This window comes from Callithrix jacchus, chromosome 4 (assembly GCF_049354715.1).
Source record: "Callithrix jacchus isolate 240 chromosome 4, calJac240_pri, whole genome shotgun sequence".
Classification (NCBI taxonomy): domain Eukaryota; kingdom Metazoa; phylum Chordata; class Mammalia; order Primates; family Cebidae; genus Callithrix; species Callithrix jacchus.
This window is the reverse complement of record NC_133505.1, coordinates 123908575-123933031: the sequence shown is the minus strand read 5'-3', so window position 1 is coordinate 123933031 and position 24457 is coordinate 123908575. Positions and strand designations below refer to the sequence as shown.

The 24457-nt window shown below is 36.4% G+C and overlaps 1 long non-coding RNA gene across 10 annotated transcripts; it reads right to left on the bottom strand.

Moving 5' to 3' along the window:
* Positions 1-388: 388 nt before the first annotated feature.
* Positions 389-24457, bottom strand: LOC118152961 (uncharacterized). Of its 10 annotated transcripts, none has more exons than XR_013534494.1 (7): positions 13702-24457; positions 8241-8485; positions 5553-5708; positions 4601-4669; positions 3494-3590; positions 2277-2387; positions 389-1964 (listed from the first exon to the last, which is right to left on the bottom strand). It is a non-coding gene; the product is annotated as an uncharacterized LOC118152961 (long non-coding RNA). The 10 variants fall into 10 exon arrangements; XR_013534498.1 differs by having other exon boundaries at positions 5626-5708; XR_013534492.1 differs by adding an exon at positions 10058-10160 and having other exon boundaries at positions 3494-5708.

Sequence of the window (24457 nt, the reverse complement as noted above, 5' to 3'; positions counted from 1 at the left end):
TATATATATCACAATAAAATTAGGTAAATAGAGTACCTTAGGATTATACAGAAAGCAGAAGTTGGTATATTCATTATGAGAAATTTGATAATGCTAATAGCCAGGGCAAGAAGCCTTTTATTTTTTCAATCAAGTGCTGAAAGAAAAAAAAGAATCCACTGATAGACAAACAGTATCATTTTAAAGAGAATAACAGTGTTTCATCCTACATTTTTATGATTTATCTACTTTAAAATGTAGAACATGAAATAAAGTTTAAAGAAATAGGATCAATTAATATAAACACATATTGCATAAGTTATAAATTATGAGGAGTAGGGGGAACAGGTGCAGCAGGTTGGATATAGAGGGAGGGATATTTGGGAAGAGAAATTGTCCAAGTGTGAGGGCCTGTGTGTGTGTGTGTGTGAGAGAGAGAGAGAGAGAGAGAGAGAGAGAGAGAGAGAGAAAAAACTGAAGAGATAACCAAAACCACAAGGTAAGACAAACCTGGTGGACTCACTCACTCGAACAGACACACAGAGAAATAAGCAAAGCCAGCTTAAGCCCTTTAAAGATCATGGCACTGAAAAGAATATGAGGCTCCCAACAAGTAATTCAAAATAAATACAATACTACATTGTAATGTTTTAATTTTTCCCTAATAACTTCTACTTTAATACATTTTAAAATATCAATATCTTACTATATTTTCCCCCCTTATTTTTTCCTGGTGTCCTTGCTTTGCTAGCGGCTAAGCTCAGGCCTACTGACTGTTGATTATCCAGGCCAGATACAGTACTTAGAAACTGAGACACATTCTTTACAGTATCTTTATATTATGTTTGCAAATATACATATCATCTGTTGGTGTCTTGTCCCAGAGGCAAGATAAAGTTAGTGCAATATTTAGTTTGAGTGCTGGAGTTTCCACACCTCTGTTTGAAACTTCTATCCCTAAATCCTTGTCTAGGCTTGATCAGATAATTCACCTTTGCTCTAATTTTCTTTCTTAGATGATGTGCTCAATTGTCCCAAGCTTCAGAAAACTAACATGGTAGCTACAATAAATTACAACACTCACTCGCCTTAGGGGTATGGACAAAAGCAGGTTCTGCTCCAGGGCCAGGTTGGAGAGCTGAGAACACCTCTGCAGGGCTCCAGCTTCGAACAAACTCACAATATTGTTGTCCAGAAACAAATGTTTCAAGTCTCGAAGGTCCTGGAAGTCTTATGCTGTAACTTTCTGAATCAGATTATTGCTAGTCAAGTTTTTGTAGCTTTACTGGCAGTCTGAAGGGCAACATTTGCAGCTAGTTTGGGGACAACTCAAGAGTGGTTAAATTTGTAAGTTGCTGTGCCCCATTGACGGAAGAGAGTAAGTTTTCTGACAGGTAAAGATGGGAAAGATTCTCCAAGTGTTTCATGTCTCGAAAGCTTACCATTCTGAGCTGGTTTCTTTCCATCTTTAAAGATAGCAAGGATTTGGGTAGATTGATAGAAACTTTAGTCAGAAAGTTACCACTGAAACTGAGAAGTTGTGCAAAGACTGTAGAGAAGTAAAGAAGCTACCTGGTATAAGATGTAGTTTATTATTCTCCAAGCTCATATGTGTCAGATGGGGAAGTAACAGAGGTCCAGCTATAGCCTCCATATCGTTGCCATCCAACATCAAACTTTGCAAACTGACAAGGGAGGAAAGCATGCTGGGAGAGAAGGAAGAGATCAGGTTGTTTTTAAGTTCAAGGATTTTTAATTTCATCAGTCCTTCAAAATCTGAACCATGTAGGACATTTATTGAGTTCTCATTTAGAATTAACACTTCAAGACTGGCTGGGAGAGCACTAGGGTCTTGTCTTATTTTTCCAGAGTTCTAAGGTCTTCAAAGTACCCAGAGTTTTGAAGGTGTCATTTTCTACTGACTCTGTTCCACTGGCAAGCAGAATAAAATCTTCTAGAGCCAACATTTGGTGGAAGTCAGACAGCTACAAAAAATGTGGAGGCAGGGAAGGGGCAGAAAAAGCAATAAATTAATATTGTTTAAAAAATATCATATATACCATCATTACAATACTAATAATACTTCAGATTTCTCTTCGGGTTCTATTTTATATTATCTCTTGGAAAAGGGTTGAAACTCAGATCCCGACTATTTTTGTTTATGATTGATAACATCAGTGTAAGGTATGAAAAATATTCTAAGCACTTTCACACATTATTGATAGACATATAATATTGGCCAACTTTTACTACATATCTCTGACCCAGCAAATTCACTTCTAGGCAGAGATACTTACAAATTGCAAAATGATTCATGCACTAGGATGTTCTTTGTTGTATCATCTTATAATAGCCATAAATTGAAACAATCTGGAACTCTTTCACCAAATTATTAGCAGTTTCTAAATCTAGAGGGTAAGATTACAAAGGATTTTCACTCAGTACATTTTGTATTGTTTAACATTATGAATCACACTTTTTAAAAGGCATTAAAAGTTAAAAAAAAAAAACATAAATGTCCTAGGCTATCACTAGGATGCACTTACTGGAAACACTTTCAACTATATTGTATTTTGGAAAATGAGCTTAACTGTTTCCTATGCCCAATTTTCACTTCACCAATGAAAGAAAATTCATAAAGAAACGAATATATACATGTTATCTCCCTCTATCTCTGTAGAGCAAAGAGTTCATTCATGCATATATCCCAGACCTAATGCCACTCTTCTCCTAGAATTCAGGTATTTGTCAAATCTGATATACTGCCTTCATGTTTTGCAAGTTCCCCTATCTCTCTACATGCCTGCTAACCTCTCAGCTTAATGCGCAGGTCTTTTTGTCAATGATGTAATCATCTTTATTTAGTGTTAGGAGTAAAGTTATGTTTAAGCAGAAAAAGGAATTGTTCCAGGTTTTCTTCAGGTTGATAAATCTTCACAAAATTTTCAATCTGCCTTAGAATTCAATGAAGCTGGAATTTTCAGTATACAATTTCATGTGTCTTACTACCCTTTGTTTTAAATATTTGACTTGATTATGCAGTTGAGCACTTTTATAATACGAATACATGATTCACACCTTCAAGGTGAGTTAATTTTGTATTATATATTTATTATAGGTACCTATATTCTGGGAGATATGTGTTGGATTTTGTCCTGATCATCAAAGCAACATTTGTTCTCTATAAACAATTTTTAAATTCCGTAAAATATGGAGAGAATATAAAATAACCCATAATCCCCCCCATTAAGTAATAATCCCTATTTATATATTTCTTAGGAAGAATTTGAAGAAGCTTCTTCTCTTCCACAGAAGATATAAAGCACAATCATTTTAACTGACCAGTACCATAACTACATTCTCATTTGTCTTCCACCTTTGAAGAAAATATATCACTTTGGCTTATATCCATTTGAATGGCAATAGTGAAGTAAACGTAATGATTTTTTGCATATGTGGACACAAAGAATTGAACCAAATCTACAATCCTCTAAAAAGGAGTGAATTGAGTCACCTAGCAAAGTGTCCATTTGGTATCACATGTAATCAGTTGCTCATTAAGTCTTCCATTCAACACAGCTAAGTAGTTCATCATGTCTTGAGAGTGAAGTCTGAGTCAGTGAATAGCAACAGAACAGGGCAGAGGGAACAAAAGAACAAAGCTAAACTCCTTTCTTATGCCATACACGAAAATAACTCAAAATGAATCACAGACCTAAATGTACAAGCTAAAACTGTAAAACTCTTAGAATAAAATATGGCATTAGATTTTCATGAACTTGGATTAGGTAAAGCTAACTTAGATGTGACACCAAATGATGAATGACAAAAGAAAACAAAGATAAATTAGGCCAGGTGTGGTAACTCAAGCCTGTAATCCCAGCACTCTGGAGGCCAAGGAAGGTAGAGAGCAGCTAGTGAAGAAAGAGCAACAGAATATATGGGAGTGCAGACAGTGAGAGAGCAAGGTCTAGGGAGAGGTGAGAAGGATGGAATCAAGGGTCTTGAATACAAGGAGAGACATGTCCTCTCTGGAGAAAAGTTTGCAGATGTAGATGGAGACAAATTTGTACACAGTGAGCAGGAACTGATGGAGATCAAGTCTTGTCATTTGTCAATAAAATGGGAGGCCAGCTATTCACTGAGAATGAGTATGGCAGGAATTGAGTATGCAACCCAACACTATACTGAAGTTTTGGAAGATACTGAAGGATTCTGTAAATTCAAACCCAATAAACAGAATATACATTGTATTTACCAAATGCAAGTGAGATATGGTCACTTAAAACCTAAGTATTTCTAAAAGACAAGTATCATTGGTCAGAACTTTCATCAAAAAAACACCTTCATTTTCCTTAACGAAATAATCCTGCTTTTTATTATGGTTCTGTTGTGAACTGTCCTTCCAAGAGATAATTACCTAAAGTCAGTGAAGTGGCAATGCTGCTCTTCAATGAAACTAAACCAACAACAAATTGACTCATCCAATAACTGAATTTGACAAGAGGTATAATTTTATCTTATTGGCTACAAAGTAGCACTGTAGAATCATTACCAGGATTAGTTGACTTTCCGTCAATAGGCATCTCAAGTCCTTTGAGCAAATATTTAAGCAGCTTACCCTGTAACCAGGTGTCTTGCTTGAACATTTACACTTAATGGAGACAGACTTGCTATCTGGTGTTAGGCACTACAGGGTTAGAAGACAAAAGCAAACAGATGGAGACAAGACAACTGTGTTTATTGGGACAGCATCTAAATACCATGCCACATATTTTAAACTCTGTGTGTTTATGGGACACCCATATGAACACTTCTTAACCAAATTAAAGGGATGGTGTCTTGGTTTGAAGGTAAGTTACACTTACCTGCTGCCTCTCTGCACCTGGCTCACAGAGAGGCATTTCTTTATCTTAGTTTTTTGCCAATCAGTTTAGAATTTGCATCTTTGAGGGAGAAGCAGTGAATAGTAAAGGAAATTTAGAGAGCCATAGAATTTTCCATATAGAAGTGGCCTGGGATTACCTATCTAATCCAGCCTTCTTTCTTCGTAAAGGTGCAGACCAGGGATTTATTTAACAGCCAGCCTAAGATAGTCACATCTCTGATTAGCGGGGGAAACTGGGATGAGAACTCTTGATAATTTTCAAAATATCAGAGATCAAAAATAAAAGTGCATTTACATTATATAAGTCAGACAAATCCATAGCACTCTTTTCAGTGTCCTCTGGATAAGTGGGAATGAAAATAAAATTCATAATTAAAAGCACATAGAATGAGAACTGCAGGTAACTTGGCAAAACAAAAAAATTTACTTCCACTGTATAGGTTTCCACAAAGACACTGACACCTGACTGATATGTAGAGTTTGTATGAATTCTTCTGAAATACTGGGTTCGCTATGGTAGTCTGATGATGCTTTAAGTATCATCTTCCATCTATGGAATAAACAAAACTAGGTTTTAAGTTATGATTATTTAAAATAAATGTAACAACCCCACACTAGCCTCCCACACTGTCTCTGTCTTGCAAAGTAAAACTGCAACAATTTGAGTGCCACATGACATAGTTACCTATGTTATGGTGCTGAATTTTGCTGTAGCTAATGTAGAGCCTATTGGTGGTGGAAGGAATATTTGACAGTACCTCCGTTAGTCTGTAGCATTGCACTGACTGCATAGAATCACAGTTACATCTTCCAGCCAGGGCAGTTAGGATTAAAACCATCGCTAAGAGAGAGCAAAATAAAGAAAGCATAAATCAGATGCATCTTCCAAAACAGGGCCTCTCAGGTGTAGGTAGGTGTTTAGGTGATGTCTCACTCTTTATACCATGAAATATGATAATAAAATCTTATGAATGTGTACTCTGTCAATGTAAGAAGACAGGAAAGAAAAAAATTCTCAATTTGTCTGGGTTAAAATGTTAGCAACCATTACAAAGAGGAAGGGGGCTTACACATTGATAAGCTGCTTTAATATTTGTAGGTGAGCAAAACTCTATGTTATTTATGACTTTGAAGGCTAATGTGCAAGCACCTCTATTATCTGTAGTCTCCTTGTTTTTAAATGTGACATTAGGGAATTAGTGGGAAAAGAAAGAACTGTTTTATAGTGGGCCACAAAACCTTTGAATTTTCTGTTCCCCCATGTTAAAACCATTTTTGTGGGACTGAAACAGGCAGGTGTTGTCTTCTCACATTAACTAGTAAAGGAAAATAAGAAGGTATTCTATTCGGTACTGCTGTTTCAGTAACATTTTATTGCTAAATAAAACAACGGTGGTACAATGGCAAGATACTTAGAGGCACAGATAACTTACTCATTTATCACTTGATCCACTCAAATGTAATATTTGGAAAACATCTTTGTCACTCAAAAAATTGCTGACTTAGAGAACAAAACATCAACATGGGTTATTTTCATCTATTTTTAATAATGATAGAAAGGGCCTCTAGCCACTTCAGAGGAAGTTGTCAGATGTGACCTCACTGATTACAGAGGGGAAAGCTTTACTTGTCTAGGCACTCCTTTGTTTGGCTTTTTTGTTATGCTCTGAGCATACCTGCTGAGGGTTTTGAAAGCATTCTATCAAAAAATTATATTAAGAAAATCTCTACCCACAAATGAAGAACTTAATTTCCTAATACCAGTGGGCCTCATTAGTTTGCTTTAATGAAACACTTAATATTAAAAAGATCTTTCAGCATCTTCTTCAACTTTACCTCTCTGCTATATTTGTCATTTGAAATGTGAACCCTGAAAATCTGAGAGAGATCTCAGTTAATTTAGAAAGTTTACTTTGCCACGGTTGAGAACACATGCCCATGACATAGCCTCAGTGAGTCCTGATAACATGTGCCCAAGGTAGTCAGAGCAGTTTGGTTTTATACATTTTAGGGAGATATGAGACATCAGTCAATCTATGTAAGATGAACATTGATTCGGTCTGGAAAGGCAGGAAAGGGACTTCCAGGTCAAAGATAGATAAGAGACAAATGGCTCCATTCTTGTGAGTTTCTGATTAGCCTCTCCAAAGGAAGCAATCAGATATGCATTTATCTCAGTGAATAGAGGGGTGACTTTGAATAAAATGGAAGGCAGATTTGCCCTAAACAGTTCCCTGCTTGACTGTTCCATTTAGCCTAGTGATTTGGGGGTCCCAAAGTATTTTCTTTTCACATTTCCCCCAGTTTAATTTTTAAAATCTTTTGGAGAAAGCATTTTAGAAGAAAATGAGTCTTTGGTCTCAGGCTAGGATGAGACCTCTTGGCTAGGATGATTTATTCCTAGACAGGTAGGTCTCAAGTTCTTAGAAAAAGGTCATTTTTAGAAGGTTGTGAAGTCGCATGTACTATGAAAAAAAATACGGGGAGGGAGGGAGAAAAATAACAAGAAAGAAAGAACATCCTGGAAAATTAATATAGGCCACATTACTCTGAAGTCCCTACATCCGCAGGCACGTAGGAAAGTGACTTATGTATATAAATAGGTTGCTGTTATTTTCTTCTGAAGTTTAAGTTGTCTAGCTTTAGTTTGCAGGGCTTTATGGAAGCATAGCTTAGTTTTCAGTGACTCCGAATTAGGAAAAAGGTGGTGGGGTGAGAAAAAAAAATGAAAACGGTATTTTAAAGACTTGTAGCCAAGAAAAAATTAGAATTTGTTCCAAACAGTAGAAAATAATAAAAATTGAAAAACAATAGGTAAGACTAGAATCTAACCCTATGTGTACTACAGTTTTTGAAACCTAATTTTTCTCTCTCCAGTTTCCCATTTTTACTAAAGACAAATCGTAGTAGGACTAGTTTGCTTTATTGTACTTGGCCTAATTATTCGTATATACTGTAGCAAGAATAATTAATTTTTACATAGGCTGTTTTCTTTTTTTGAGATGGAGTCTCTCTCACCCGGGCTGGAATGCAATGGGTTCAGCCTCCATTTCCTGGGTTCAAGTGATTCTTCTGCCTCAGCTTTCTGAGTAGCTAGGATTATAGGTGTGCACCACAATGACTCGCTAATTTTTTATTTTATTTTTAGTAAAGAAGAGGTTTCGCCATGTTGGCCAGTCTGGTCTTGAATTTCTGACCTCAAGTGATCCACCCACCTCAGCCTCTCAAAGTGCTGGGATTATGTGTGTAAGCCTGCAGGCCCATCCTACATAGGCTTTTAAATTGGCCTTGCTGAAACTTTGTTCCATAGAAGGAATCTCAGGTAAGATTTTTTTAAAGCCGAGCCCAGTCATGTACTTGTACCATTAAATACCTATGATCCTATGATTTGGTGAATTCCTTTCCTCTTGAGGTTCCAAGATAAACTTGGGGTCCCAGACTTGTCAGAAAGTGCATTCTTTCCCACAGGTTGGGAACCCTGTACAGGGACTGTGTAGACAAAGGTATGCAGCCCATTTTTTCAAGAAGTTTTATTGGCTCAATAAGTTGATCCCTAAAAGGAAAATACACCATTCCAGTCAAAGTCTTGGTAACATAACCAGCTTCTCCAGTTGTGTCCTGTAACAAATGAAAACAGATTCTTATTGCACTTATGCAACTAACTAGATTGTCACAAGTTAAGACTACAGTTTCCAAATTCTGTAGAAATAAGGTAAAGAGAAACAAATATGTTCCAAATTTTGTACATAGGAATATATTTTAATCAATTGTTAAAATCTGTAAATATCTTACAAGTTTTTTTTTTAACTCTGAAAAGCAAAACAAAGGATCAGCAATGTTTTAATCAAAACTCGAAAAGATATTTTGGTCTTCTATTAGTTTAGTCCATGAAGTTGATTCCTGTTCTGCTTGATATTCATGAACGTTTCAGTTCTACATGAGTCCTGAAAGTTTTTTCTCTATTTTGATGTCACAACCTTCAAAGTTATCAGAAACCTGCGTTCTAGAGCACCTGTTAGAGTTTAATAGAAGACTATAAAACCACCTTCTAAAGAGGACCAAAACAAGACAAGAATTGTCCATGGATGACAAAAAGTTTCAGGATAACCATAGTCAAAGACACAATTGACAAGGTAATTTGTTACCTCCAAGGCACACAATAATTTAAGGTAACAATTATGACTATTACTGATAACACACATTAAGCCATATCAGAATTATAGGAGTTTCTGATAATTTTGGAACACATATCAAAAACATAATTATACAAATACAGTCCAAAGAAAAACACACAGCATTTCATACTTGACAATGCTTCCTGTATAATTTTTATAGCAAATAAGCCAAATATGTCATTTTTGGAGTTTAGGGAACCTATGAATAACATCCTAAAGGATTAATTACATCAGAAAATGACATAATTTATAATTTGATTTTGGAAAGTTTGTCAAATACCAAAGGTTTAAAACACTTGATACTACAAAATAGGATTGCAGGTCATTGTAAAATAAGTCATTCATTTAACCAAAGTGGTAACTCAAGGATTTCTAAAAAAGAAAAAAAAAGAAAGGTAAAAACCTTCATTCTTTGAGGAAACAAATTTTCCAAACAATAAGCCCTAAACAGCATAAAGCCAATTAAATTTGTTTTCCAAAATTTTATAAACAATCTATAAAATTTTATCTTGATTATAGGTTATAACTTCCATAATCTTTTATAACCTTTGTGACCTTTATTAAGGAGTTGGTTAATGTTTCAAAAACCCTTGTTAATCTGACACAGGGGTTCATATCCTGGTTTTGCATCGGTGTCCCTTTTCCATTAATGACTAGTTTATGGAGAAACAACTTATTTTATCTCTCAAAATTGGTGCTTCCAATCTTACATGCCCACCTCTTCTGCAATTGTTCCTGGGCCTTGAATAGTTGAATAACTTTAATTTCTGACCCTGTGTCTCAGGAATACAGTTTATTTTAATTGGCATTTTCTATCAGGTCTTAATATGAGGCTTTGATTGCTATCAATGTTTATGATTTAGTAGGACTTGGTGTTCTTTTTAGACCCAGGAGTTAAAGCCCTTGTAAAACCAGTTCCAGATCAGCTTGGCCAAGATGGTGAATACTAACAATACAAAATCTACTAACAATACAAAAATTAGCTAGGCATGGTGACAGGTGCCTATAATCCTACCCAGGGGGCTGAGGCAGGATAATTGCTTGAACTTGGGAGGGCAGAGGTTGCAGGGAGCTGAGATCACACCACTGCACTCCAGCTTGGGCAATAGAGTGAGACACTGCCAAAAAAAAGAAAGTAATAAGGACTTAAAAAGCACATACAAGAAGATTCAATGATCTAATAACCTTAATTAAAATTTTTTTTAAAATTTCAGTTTTTCCTAAGCAAACATAACTTAATAATAATGACATAGGAATTATTTCAATGAAACGTAAAATCCATTAGGCCAGTTACCAAAAGGCAAAAGAAAAGATGTTCTGTGCACAGAATATTGTGGTATAGGAAAATATTTCCTTGAGACCTTTAAGAAAACATTGTTGGCATCAGGCCACAGAAAAGCTGAATCCTAGGAAGAAGATCATTTTGAAGCTAAAATTCAATTTGAGGAAGCTTATTTAATATGTTAAAGCTTTAAAACACTTGATATTATGAACTAGAATTTCAGGTCACCCCAAGTTGTTCATTTAGCCAAAATGATGACTAGGAATTTTTTAAAAAGGCAAAAAACTTTACTCACTAATGGAGGGAAGACTTAGCTTTCCAAACAATCTGTCTTTTGTCTTTCCCTTCTTTTTCTTTTCTTTGGTAGCGTATTTATTAGGCAAACAAATATCTTTTATTATCTTTTAATATTACATAAAAATCTTGTTTAAATGAGAAGACCAAATTTCATCCTTGCATTAGTGGACTATTAATGTCAACCCCAATTTTTAATGAAACCTCATAGATAAATCTACTTAATCTTAATCAGTTTCACACTAAGGCAAGATTTTTATAAACCTTTTATAACCCTTTACAAATTTATGTTAAGTGGCAGATCAGTGCTTCAAGAAAACCCTGTTTTGCTTTTATTTGATGTTCAATTTATAGAAAAAATGCATAGTACCCCTTTAAATTTAGTCAATATTTTCACACACATTATTTCTTTTACAAGGTTCATTTTACAAACCTTCCAAAACTCATTTAGACCTTTAGATTTATCTTATTTAACTTAAAACAGTCCTATAACTCTCTAAACTAGGCACAATTATATATTCCATGCCTTCTTATAATCTCTTACCCAAAATACATTCCATTATTTTCACACATCTTGCATGTAAACATATTTTTTCAGTAGTCTCAATTACATGTTATAATGGTAATTCTTAGCAACTTTAACTTTTTGGGCATAAATTTTCTTTTACAAATCCCTTCATGACTTATACAGACCATCTATGATATGCTTGGGCTTTCTGACTTGTCCTAAACATCTCCTTTTAAACAACCAGTCACTTTACTTTAAGACAAGAATTTACCATACAATATTCTTTCTTATATAAAATATTATTTATTTATAACTTTCTTTGCCTAGCTAGGGGGAAGGCTAATGCCACATAACCCCAGGCCTTATTTAAAATTTGTCTCCAAAATAAATTGAACAATTTTCAAAAGTCTGAGCAGTTTATGGCCTTAAGCATTAAGCAAACCTAGTATCTCGCCTGCATGATTTAGACTGTCTTTATTTTATTAATAATCTTCAAAGCTGTTTATTTCACAAAGATTACTAAAGATACATGAACTAAAAGATATTACAGTTTTTATTTTTCTTCCAAATTATTCTATATAAGTGCTTTAAGACAATTAGAGCTCTTATATATAAACATTTCTTACACAACACACATAACTGCACAGACAGAAGAAGATTACTACAGTAGTTGTAAGACTTTTCATTTGTCAGTTTTAAAGTTTCTTAACTGGGTTACAGGCTTTAGGGTGGAGTCCTTGAGAAAAGAGGACCTGGAAAAGGTCTCTGGTGACTTCTGTTCTTCCCAAGGAGTCCCAGGCTGTTAGAGCTTGAATATTCACTTATAATTAAGCTTTTAACTTTAGCACTCTTTAATAAAATCCTTTTAAAATTTCTCATTGCTCAATTTTAGCCAGGCCAAACAGCTGATATTTCTGGCTTTTAAACTTTCCAAAAATAACCTCAGAGAAAGGAAAATTTAAGACAGTTCATGGAGGGGAAAAGAATAAAAAAATGGCAAAGTTTACCCAAATACCAACCAGAAGCCTCATCCCCTAAGCTAGGGATTAAACCCTGAACTCAGGCTGCCATTGTGAAAAGAGAAAGCATGGCCACATGGTTACAAGGTCAATCTCCCAAGGGTATAACTGACCATTTTTTTGGGCCGTCTTGAACATCAGGCTTATGAGGTTTTAGGCATGCATTTTATCCTAAGATACTGCTCTTTATGGCAGAACAACACATAAAAACACACAAAGAACATCAGATTCACTACAGCTTAAGACCAACCTCAGAATTCTTTTTTATATTAATCAAAACTTTACAGAGGAGAGAAGCATTAATTTTTACCATTTGTTTAACCCGTTTGCACAGAGAAAGAGGGAAAAAAGCCAGAAATCTGACTGCTAAGGAATTCTAATACTTTTGCCAGCATGCCAGGCTTCTCAAAGCATGAGACCCAGCTTTCCCTAAGCAGCCCTAGGGATTCACTTTGCTGCACCATCATCCTTTATGATGCCAACTCATCATGATAAAGGAAAATTATCTCTTTTTTGTACTGCCCAGAGCAAAGTATGTGTGATGAAACATAGACATTAGCCACTCTGCTTAACACCCAATATCAAACTGGCAAGGCTTAAATTTGCCCTCAGATGGGCCCTGTCATCTTTTAGTCCAACCTCCAACTAGGAATTTCAACATGTGGTCTCTGGGCAAGATGGCTGCCCTTAGTAATAGAAAAGATAGAAAAGGTAAAGTAGGGAAAGAAAAGTATTGCCTGTGGCAGGGTGGGGAAGGTGAAGTACTCAGGAAGGCCAGATAAAGACTTAACCATTTCAGCAACACCGAAAAGTTCAAGCAGTCACTTGATAGCAAAGGGATCTTTTCCAGCAGTCCCATCAGCTCTCAAATTTCCCCTTTTGGGAAGGAAAAACTCCCCATGTCCCATGGTCCTGTACATGCCTTATTCTGTCACCCATAGCTGTCAGCAAAACATATAATACAGATTAATCCAAAAACAATAGCAGTTAACATCCTGCAGTGCCAAACCTGGTCTTAGCCAAAAGGGCCTTTACTGAGAACCATCATTTTTAAATGTACTTCAATGAGTTGTTGTTCATTTGGAATGTTCCACTGTAAGTTATCTTTAGTAAGATTTTGCCATTTCTGTAAGACTTCACTGCCTCCAGAGCCTAATGTATAAGCTGGAAATAACTCAGTTTTCCAGAAATTAAGAATCCCATTTTTACCTAAAATATTGGCTTTACTCTCAGGTTCTGTTGATTTTTCCTACCTGAGCATGCTAGAAAAATGAAGCAAAGGGGTAGAACACAAAAATCCCTGTGATTTTCCAAGAGCTAAATTTTATAATCCCTGCACTATTACTGCTTACTACCAGTTCCTTTCTGACCCAGTCAGACATAAGGAGCCTCTAACTGGATCCAAGCAGTTAATTCCTGGATCAAATCCACTCTCAGTCCCAGCCCAGTTTCTGTTGTCACTTTCAAACCCAGTTTGGATCATAAATTTGCTTGAAGAAACTCAGAGAGCTAAAAACACAAATCCATGGAGCTCTTAAATCCAAGAGAGAGCTTACCCAGGATCCCCAGTGGCTTTGAGAGATCAATGGACAAAAGTGGGTCCTGCAGGTACTTTGTTTGTTCACTCAGTGCTCCTAGGGCTCATTAGAAGCTCTACCTCGCATCCCGCTTCTGACACCATCTGATAAAAGAAAAGCTTCAGCCAAATTAAATTTAAAGGAACTTAACTGACCAATGAACAATTTGTAAATTAGGCAGCCCCCAGAATCACAGCAAATTCATTTAGAGACTTCAGCACAGCAATATGGTGGAAGATTTATAAACAAAAATAGGAAATGATCCACAGAAATCAGAAGTGAGGTCCAAAATGGCTATACTGGTTACAATTTGGCATTTGTCTTATTTGAACACAGTTTGAATTCTCAGCAGTGTGTGAATGGTTGATTGGCCAAGACTCAGCTATTGTTACAGGCACATACTTCTAAGTTAGGGTTTCAATCTTGTCTACCTATTAAGCTAGGTTGCATTTCATCCATAAGCACTCAAATATAGAGGTTCAGAGTCCTTCTCAGGCCATATTTAGTTTGCTTTAAAAGGAGGAAGAACTTAGTTTACAGTTTAGCTTTGAAACAAATACAATAACAGTGTTTTCCCAAAACAAACCTTACTGTTTGTGGACTAGACTGCCTAAATCCACAAGATTAGAAGTTATGGTAATCTTACTAAATTAAAGATGTAGCTATCTTTTTTAAACCAATATCAAAGTCTTAATTATTAAAAATTACACAAGCAAAGATCATTCTGTCTTGGGCTGGGTTTATAGTTTTGTAGCCCCTATGCCCAATTTTGACATCTTGTAGTATTTGACAGGGTTAAGTATTAAATCACTTGATTAATATATGCAAACAAAAATGTTTGATGGCAATTCTTAAGACATTTTTAATATCACTTTACCAATAATTTTAAAGCTATTACCAATATTTTAAATATTACCAATATTTAAAAAATAATGGTTTTACTTAAGTTTTGTAAAGAAAAACCATTTGACTAGTCCTTCCTTTTTTCCTGATAAAGTACCTGATTCAAGTGCTTTAATTTTCTTAATTAATTAGAGCTCTTTTATATTAGTAGTGAAACATTGTGTTCACAATGCATAAATCCATAGATGTATTAGGCATGCCAAGAGAAGTACATTTTATAGATTTATAAAAAATCTTTTGTTTTTCCCTATTTTAGACTTTCAGAATCTTGATAACCTGTTTCACAACCCTAGGCAGTAGTCAGCTAAATAGCCTTAAATTTGTATGTTAATGGAGACAATGCAGGTAAAACTCAAATAGCAAAATTTACATCATAAGGTATGGAAAGAATAAGTCTGGTGGTGCTGGAGGGAGATTAAGGGTGGATGCCAACTCAAACATTAAATTATAGAGATCTATCATAGGATTGCATAAGGAGTCCAATTTTAATTAAATAAGGACTACCTATCTTTTCACTGGATCTCTGGGCAGAGCCCACACTGAATCGTGAATCTTCAAAAAGACAAGCTTTTAGGAGAAAAAAAAAAGACATGAAGGCCTTTTAAATACAAACACACATCTTGGATATTAGCTTTTAATTAAGCTGACATTTAACCATTGAATTCCTTTTAAAAAAAATCTTTTAAACTCTAATTACCATATTTCAACTAGGACAAATTGCTGCAATTTCAGAAACACAGCCATTGCTCTTTCTCTTTGGTCTGGCTAGTAAAAAGGTGGTCTTGTTTTGTAAATAAAGCCCCTTAGTCGTCAAAATAAAAAATCTTTCCTCTCTTTTTTTTTTCCTTTTGCTGGACATTTTTCTCCCCCAACCACATGCCGTTTTTTTGGGGGGTGGGTGGGTAGGTATTTACCCACTTCGGAGGCCTTGTTCCCCATAATTTGGAACTTCCTTCAGATTTGATCAAGTCAGATAGAGCTGATCAAACCCAATGGTAAAAAGACCAAAACCGTAACAAAAACAGAAACAAACAGAAAAAAAAAATTAAGCAAAACAAATGATCACACAACTTATGTTGTTAACGAGTGCTCTAATGGTAAGGAGAAATTAAGACCAGCTGGTTGTTAATCTTAACTTTAGCTAAGACAAACCGCAATTCGGTCACTTATCTAAGGATGGGCCTTAAGCTGAAGGCTTCTCTCTACCATCCTAGAAGCAGGAAAAAACCCTCATCCTACCTATTGGAAGCAACCTCAAATTCCCTAAAGGAGTTACCTGCCTTCCATCATCATGGAAACAGAAAAATTTGCCTTTCTTGTGTTGGTGTAGCAGGAGTGGCCGCGGTAAACAGACCTCTTGAACACCGAATAAAAGAGGGAGGAGTTTACTCAGCCGGGAGACCAGGCAGTAATTTGTCAAAAACTCAGCTCCTCTAACAAAGGAAGGTTCTGCCTTTATATAGGCTTATACTTTAGATGTTACACGTGGAAGAATCTTAGGTTTATAGTTTTAGGACTCACATGTGAAAAGGTTTTGGTTTACAGTTTTAGGAATCACATATGAAAGGGTTCAGGTTTACAGTTTTAGGATTCACATGTGAAAAGGTTTCTGGTTTGATCTTGTTTTAAGTAAAAATAGTGCCTTCTGGAGAGTTTCCCCAAGGCCTAGCCTGTCACCTACAGGAAGGTAAAACTGGAGGCACCAGTTGGTCAACCTTTTCTTCTATTGAAATGCAGTATGATAGTCAAAAGGGAAGTTGATCTGAGAAGCCTGGGTCTCCCTCTTCATTAGAAGCAAATAAAACTCCGGAAAAAAAGGAGTTGTACAGCAAAATAAACTTTAGATCTCAACCAAATTTTGGGAGACCAGGGATACTCTGAATGGGGTGCTTCCAGGCCTCAGGAAATTGTTCTATTGGTTTGAGCCATAAAGATCACTCAAGCTGGTACCAAGCACCCATAGGAGATTTGTCAAAGGTCAGAGGCACCTACACTCAGAATCCCTCTGTGGTTACCAAAATGTCAACCCCAAAAATCTGAGATAGATCTCAGTTAATTTAGAAACTGTATTTTGCAAAGGTTGAGGACGCACACCCATGACACAGTCTCAGGAGGTCCTGATGACATGTGCCCAAGGTGGTCACAGCACAGTTTGGTTTTATACATTTTAGAAAGATATGAGCTATCAATCAACATATGTAAGATGAACATTGATTTGGTCTGGAATGGTGGGACAACTCGAATTGGTGAGGGGGCTTCCAGGTCATAGGTAGTTAATAGACAAGTAGTTGTATTCTTTTGAGTTTCTGATTACCCTTTCCAAAGGAGGCAATCAGATTCGCATTTATTTCAGCAAGCAGAGGGGTGACTTTGAATAGAACGAGGAGGCAGGTTTGTCCTAAGCAGTTCTCAGCTTGAGTTTTCCCTTTGGCTTAGTGATTTTGGGGGCCCAAGATATTTTCCTTTCATAGCAGCTAAAAGTTTTTTTGATCAAATAATCAATTTATTTTGTTTCCAAAGTAAGGACTGCTGTGTGCTTTTCTCAAAAGACTTTTCTACTCTTTTTAGCAATTGTTTTTCCTCTGTTTTCTTCAACTATAATAGACAGGGAATGGTAAAGAGATTTTTGTCAATATTCTGACTTTCAGAACACCTTATGTTTCTTTTGTTGAATAATAGAATTGCTTCTTGAGTTTTAGAATTTGGATCAAAGTAATGCTCAATGAAAGAATATTTGGAAAGAAGAAACAGTAAGGAAGGAAGAATAGTCACCTTCAGTCCCATCCTGAAGTCAAACATTACATTTCCAGTTTCTTCTTTTCTATGCTTAGCTTTTGAAAGCCTAAGCATATTTATCTGCATTACTATAATGGTAAATTCATATCCAGTTAGTTGAAATAAAATGCCTGCAAAATCCTGTCCTCTCATTTGCCATTGATAACAGCAAATTTTTCTGTTATGCAGCACAGCAATGAGTTCCATTCCTCATCCTTTGTTGGTGACCATGGGATTCCTTTTTCTATGACTGAGCTTTGAAATTACACTCTATAATATTTTTTTCTTGTTTTTCATAATATTTCTATAAGTTTACTGAAATTCTGGCATTATTTTTAATATTTTACCCTGTAAAGAGTTTTGTTCTCTCAGGTTGTAAACATACTCATATATAACTTTAAATTTAACTCTTTTCACCATTATAATTTTCCATAACATTTCAGTTTCTATAAATAAAAACTTAAATGTCTAAATAATAGTCCTTCAAAAGTATTGTCTATAATTTAACTACTTTCCACTATTGGAGTTTTAAGTTGTTTTCCGATTTTACCATTAGAAATGTAAATAACTTTGATAATAAAAAGTTTCAGAATGTTTTGAAGTAAAAAAGATCTGTCTTTTCCCAGACCATACCTATTCATTTAGGTTCAGCTGAAAAGTAATTTTTTTTTAGATAGGAGACAAAGTCTTGTTGATACTTACAGACTGCAAAGAAAATATAAAACAAAGGTACAGCCTGTGTGCTTAAAGGACACACATGTTTAGTTGTTCCTCTTCTGGAGATGTTAAAGTAACAGAGAAAAATAAATTCTACTACTTGACTTCTCTAAGCCTCATTTTTGTTCTTTCACAAGATAAAATGGGGGAAATAATTTCCATTTTACAGAAAGAAATAGATGAAGCAAACTAAAGTTTATCAAGTTGAGGGGCAAATAGTAGGATCTCAATAAATGGTAGTTGGTTATATCAGTTCAAATAATGGGTTCCAAGCAACAGAAACAAATTCTGGCCAATTAAAGCAGAAAAAGAATTACTGAAAGGAAATTGGGTAGCACAATTAAGTTTAAGAATGCTTGGAGAATCTGAATTGGAAATGGCCAAGAATAAAGGAAGGCTGTATGGTCAGAATCACAAGGAAAATTGCACCTCAGTTGAGTGAGGACACCATTCCTACTGCACTACAGAACACAAATGCATCAGCCTCTACCACAAATCTGAATTGAACACCGTCACTGGCATGGCTGTTGCTCAAACCGCTACCTCCACTCCCTCTCCAATCCCTACCAAAAGGATTTCTCCCAGTCCTGCCTTGCTATCTGCATGTTAAAAATTTCAGGTGGATAATCCTAGTTAGCTGAGCCTAGGTCACATGCCTGTGATCTGGCTGTCACAGAGCCAGAAAAGTGATTATCTGACATTTTCAGCTCATTATGGAAGAAGAATTCTCTCTCTCACCAAGTAACATAAGGTGGGAAATTCCCTAAATAGAGAAAGGGAGCTCAAACATGTGTAGTGACAAATTTCACTATAGAAGCCTTTTCATCCTAACTCCCTCTGCTCACCATAGCCACAAAAGCCAAACAAATTTTGACCGAGTTATAATCAACTGGGGCAAAACAAATACCATCTCCAACAATTGTTGTAATATGGTTTTTTGTGTCATTTTCACTACACTTTCTGACTTTCAGTGTAAAGGATAATGAAATTTCTTATCTTCTTTTCTTTCTTTCTTTTCTTTTTTTGAGATGGGGTTTCACTCTTTTGAGATGGAGTTACCCAGGCTGGAGTGCAATGGCATGATCTGGGCTCACTGCAACCTCCACTTCCTGGGTTCAAGCAATTCTTGTGCCTCAGCCTCCTGAGTTGCTGGGATTACAGGTGCATGCCACCACACCCGGCTAATTTTTGTATTTTTAGTAGAGACAGGGTTTCACCATGTTGACCAGGCTGGTCTCGAACTTCTGACTTCAGGTGATCTGCCTGCTTCAGCCTCTCAAAGTGCTGGGAATACAGGTGTGAGCCACCACCATCATCCAAAATTCTAATTATGTATCTTATTCTTATACTTTTCAATCAAAACTTGAAACAATAATTAGTGTTAAGGGTATTTGGAATGCAACTGTTTGGGAGGTCCTTAGTGAACTAATTTATAAAAACCATAAATAGCAGATTCTGATGGGGGAAGTCTATGTTTGATCCTTAAACTCTGTCACTTGAGAAGTAAACAGTGGCTTGACAGTGGATGAAAGAAGAAGAAAACTTGAGCAGGAAACTCTGATACTACTCTTGATAAATTGTGGTTTCAGACAAAGCTGAAGCACATCTGGAGCTGTGGGAAGTGGTGGATGAAGAATGTACATCGGATTAACAGGGAAAAAGCAGTTATATCTTTGATAGTGTAAGGAAATAAAAATATAGCAACAAGGGTTTGTTGCTGTTGTTTATTCGGAGACCGAGTCTTGCTCTTTTGTCAGGCTGGAGTGCAGTGGCATGATCTCGGCTCACTGCAACCTCCGTCTCCTGGATTCAAGAGATTCCCCTGCCTTAGCCTCCAGGGTAACTGGGACTACAGGCAAGCACCACCATGCCTGGCTAATTTTTGGTATTTTAGTAGAGACAGGGTTTCACCAGGGCCAGGATGGTCTTGATCTCCTGACCTCATGATCTGCTCACCTAGGCCCCCCAAAGTGCTGGGATTACAGGTGGCCTGAGCCACCGCACCTGGCTGCAACAAGGGTTTTTAGTAAAGTTGTTATGTTTGGTTTTAGGTTGAATATACTTTCTAAACATAGTATCTAGTAAATTTTAACAGTGGAATAGGCAAAAGAATCCTTGAAGCCTAAATTATAATTGATTTATTAGTCAAATAAGCCAGATCATTATAAAATAAAATGTTATCTTTTGGTTTGGAAAAATAAAGACTAATATGTAATTTATAGATATCCTATACCTCTGAGGCAATATAAAGATAAATTACTATTTAGCTATGCTTTCTAGCATGTATCACAAGTATGTCTTGACAAGTGAAGTGACCGTTTCAGAGTTTCCTAGGTAGAATGCTCGAACACCTTAATTACTGAAGTTATCCCACAAATAGTTATGGCATTCCTGCCACATTCTAGGTCCTGTGTTAGGACCTGGGATACAAAGATAAGATACAGTTATTGTTGCCAAGGACACAGTCTAACGGGCTCCAAAATAATATGGTAAGTGCTGTAAAAAATATTTACAGGAAACTAATTAGGGATGGAACCCAAAGCATCATATGAGGAGAAGGAAGGAAGGATACCTGAAAGGGGAGGTATCTAAGTTCATTCTAAATCACTGCACCCAAATTCCCAAGTTGTAAGAACAAGTGAGCAAAAAGTTGTCCTGTTTTTTGTTTGTTTTTGAGACATGGTCTCATTATGTTGCCCACGAGGGTCTCAAACTCCTGGATTCAAGAGATCCTCCCACATTAGCCTCTCGAGTACCTTTGACTACAGGTGCATGCCACCACACCTGAATCCATTTGTTTATATAAGATAAATAATCAGAAGAATAAGGCTAATAAATCACTTTGGATTCCTAAACTTACTACTTTAGCATATGTATCTGCAAATTTTAAATTGTTAGTAGATACGAATAATACATTTAAGAAATATAAATAATATGTATGAATACACACTCAAGACTTTCCTACATTGAGTAAGTAAAATGCTAGTGAATTTTTACTTTCTTCATCACACATGCAACTCATTATAGCCACCAACAGCACATACTTAACCCCTTCTCTTGGTAGGATTACTGGAACTAAATGAAACGTGAAGTTTAGTATAGTTCCTGGGACACAGAGTTCAATAAATGATCATCTCCCTCTCCAGTCCAAGGTGAGTCTTATACACCCTTTTATTATAGCACCTTTGCAATTAATGATGCTCCATAAATATTTAAACTATACACTGACCCTACAGTTAATTACCAGTACCTATCAAAGAAATCCTTAATATCTTCTCTCTTTCCCCAATTTCCTCAGTCCCCACCCTATTTATTCTTAGTAATACCTTGCGACAAAACTCTGTAGGGATACATTCCTAAAACAAGAGTATCACATTTGAGTTATATTTTTTAAAAATCACATAAGCATGATTCATAAAACAGTTATTGGAAGCTTCTGCCAATCCAACTGCAAATAGAAGTATCAAGACTTTAATATCTGTGGAAAAACAAATCACTGAAGTATTGACATTACATACAATCTCAAATTCCACAGTAAGGATAAGGCAGTAAGTGTAGATAGAGTCCACGGACAACAGATGGCAGCACGTGAACATCAACCTCTGATTTTAAGCCCTCCTTTTCACATCTGTGTTTTGCTGTGACTTGCAGATTTGCATAACCAAAATCAAGGTGGGCAAAAGATATGTCTACATACTATGGTAATGAGAAGAGAGAACATGACATGAAATTCGTCTGAGACACAGAGGATATGACTTGTTGAAGTTGTAAGGGTTGTAACAGATACTAAACTGGGTTCTGCAAACTTGAATGGTACTCACAAACCATTAGAGCACTGGAAACATATAAACACTTAAAATGTCACTCAGCTGCACCCACACTATGTAGCTGGAAGTTGATTTTTTTAAAGAAATTAAATTTACATTCAAGTGTGGTTCACATAAATTAGAGTTATAAGTGATAGAAAATGAGTTATTACAATTTTTTGGTAATATTTCTTATATGTTAATAGATTTGTATGTGGTTTCTAACTATGAATAAATTAAAAAGAACTTTTGGAACTGACTTGCCAATTTATTATACTGGTAACTTATTCAAGAAGAAATAGATTCCTTCATTCTTTCATATTCCATGGTCAACAGCAATAACTTAGAAGAAAGACACCTAGACTGATATACTACCTCAATCACTTTCTAGCTTTTGACCCTACCAAGACACTTAAGCTATCTGTGACTTTATCTGTTAAAAAGTGATTGATGGGTGTGGTGCCTCCCACCTGTAATCCCAGCACTTTAGGAGGCCTAAGCAGGAGGACTGCTTGAGCCCAAGAGTTTCAGACCAGCCTGGTCAACAAAGTGAAGGCTGCAGTGAGCCATGATTCTGTCACTGCACTCCAGCGTGGACAACAGAGTGAGATCCTGTCTCAACAACAATAAAAGACGTGATCATACCTACCTTACAGGATTTTGTAAGGATAAAAGAAGTAAAGCAAATAGCATAATCACTAACACATAGTAAGGACTCAATAATTGAAAGCTATTATAATTGTGGTTCCATGTATTCTCCCCCTGCCCTGAAAATTTTAAATTATTTACTTCAAGTTCCTGAAAATGCATTGCCACTGTATTATGTGTAGAGAAAGTGGCTGGGAGCTTAATAGCTGTAACAATGATGTATTTGCAAATACTGTAGATGAAAATAAAGTTAATTTTGGAAGGGAATTGGGAAAGATGCAAATTTTAGTTTTACATTATTTATTGTGTACTAAAACCTGTGTGAAGGTCCCTACTTAAGTGTAAGGTGAGGATGTTGTGATTCGTTTTGATTAGTTAAGTTTGCTCAAGCCAAAGGACTTTATTGCATCATACTAACCAGTCTGCCCTGCAGTATGATTTCTTGCTCCTCAGCGGCCTTGCATTGGCAAAGGGGCACACAGTGCAGGGTCTGGGGTGATTAACTGGAAGGGGTCTGTCCCAAGAACAGGTAACAGCAGACTGTACTCAGCCAGCAAAATATCCCTCTAGGCAATACAGGAGAGAGTTTCCACCAGCCTACTCTAATCACACAGGTTTCTCTTTCCCTTTCCAGGACTGTCTATCCTTGAAGTGGGAGTAGGCAGAATGTAAAGAGAGGAGTTGCTGAACACTTTCAAAGTCACTGAAAAATTCAAGTTAAAGTTATAGTTGAGAGTAGCCTCACTAGCCTATCCCAGCTTGAGTAAAGGTCATGTCTCACTCATTTTTGTGTCTTCAATATCTCAACAGAGCTCTGCATTCAATATATATATATAAATACATGAATTCACAATTTTGATTTTCTGAAATGTCACTTGTGGGGACACTATACCCATTTTCAAATAAATACACCTTTTAAAGTACAGTTATGTGCCCAATAACAAGTTTTCAATCATGAATGGACCACATAAACTACGGTGATCCTGTAAGAGTATGTCCCATGTTTTTATTGTACCTTATTGTTTAGATATAATTAGACATACAAATATTTACCACTGTGTTATAAGTGCCTACCGTATTGAGAATGGCAACATGCTGTACAGGTTTGTAGCCTAAAAGCAATAGGCTACATCATATAGCCTGGATGTGTCGTAGGCTATACTATCTAGGTTTGTGTTTAAATACACTCTAGTATGTTCCCTAAGGGATGAAATAACCTAAGGACGCATTAGTAAGAACATATCCCCATCTTAAGTTAAACACTACCGTGGTTGCTTTTGAAATGTGTGACCTATGGTGTACTGAGGACTACCGTGTGCCACGAAGTGACGCTAAGCATTTTACCTTACAACTGAATTAAGTAAAATATGGAAACTTGGTTTCGAGGTTAACTAATACACGTAAGGTGACACAGTTAGTATGTGACTGAGTGTAAGACTTGAAGCCAGGTCTACCTGGCTCTTAATTACAAGACAAAAAGTCTTCCATTAATTCGCAAAATCTGGTCAGTCGCTTCAATGAGCAGCTTTAGGCAGTGCACACAAGAATTTGGGGTTTGGTTTGCCAAGAATAGCCAGAGTGTACACCCACTCCTCTCTAACCTGAAACTGGAATCTAAAAGGTAAAACGTGGCTATTGCGCATGCTCACACCGCCTTTCCTCCCTCTTCCCTTCCCTAACCGTGGACGCCACCGCAGCAAACTTTCTGGGAAGACTTTGGAACGGCTCCAGCCAACTGTTAAGTAAAACCGGCGGAAATCCTTCCTTTCTGCGACGTGGACACTTTTCTCATCCTCGGGCCTTTCCAACCAGGATGCAGAAACCACACGCCTCCGTTTCTCAGGGATTCAAGCCGTACTTTGCCAGTTGTCAATATGTCCGCTGAC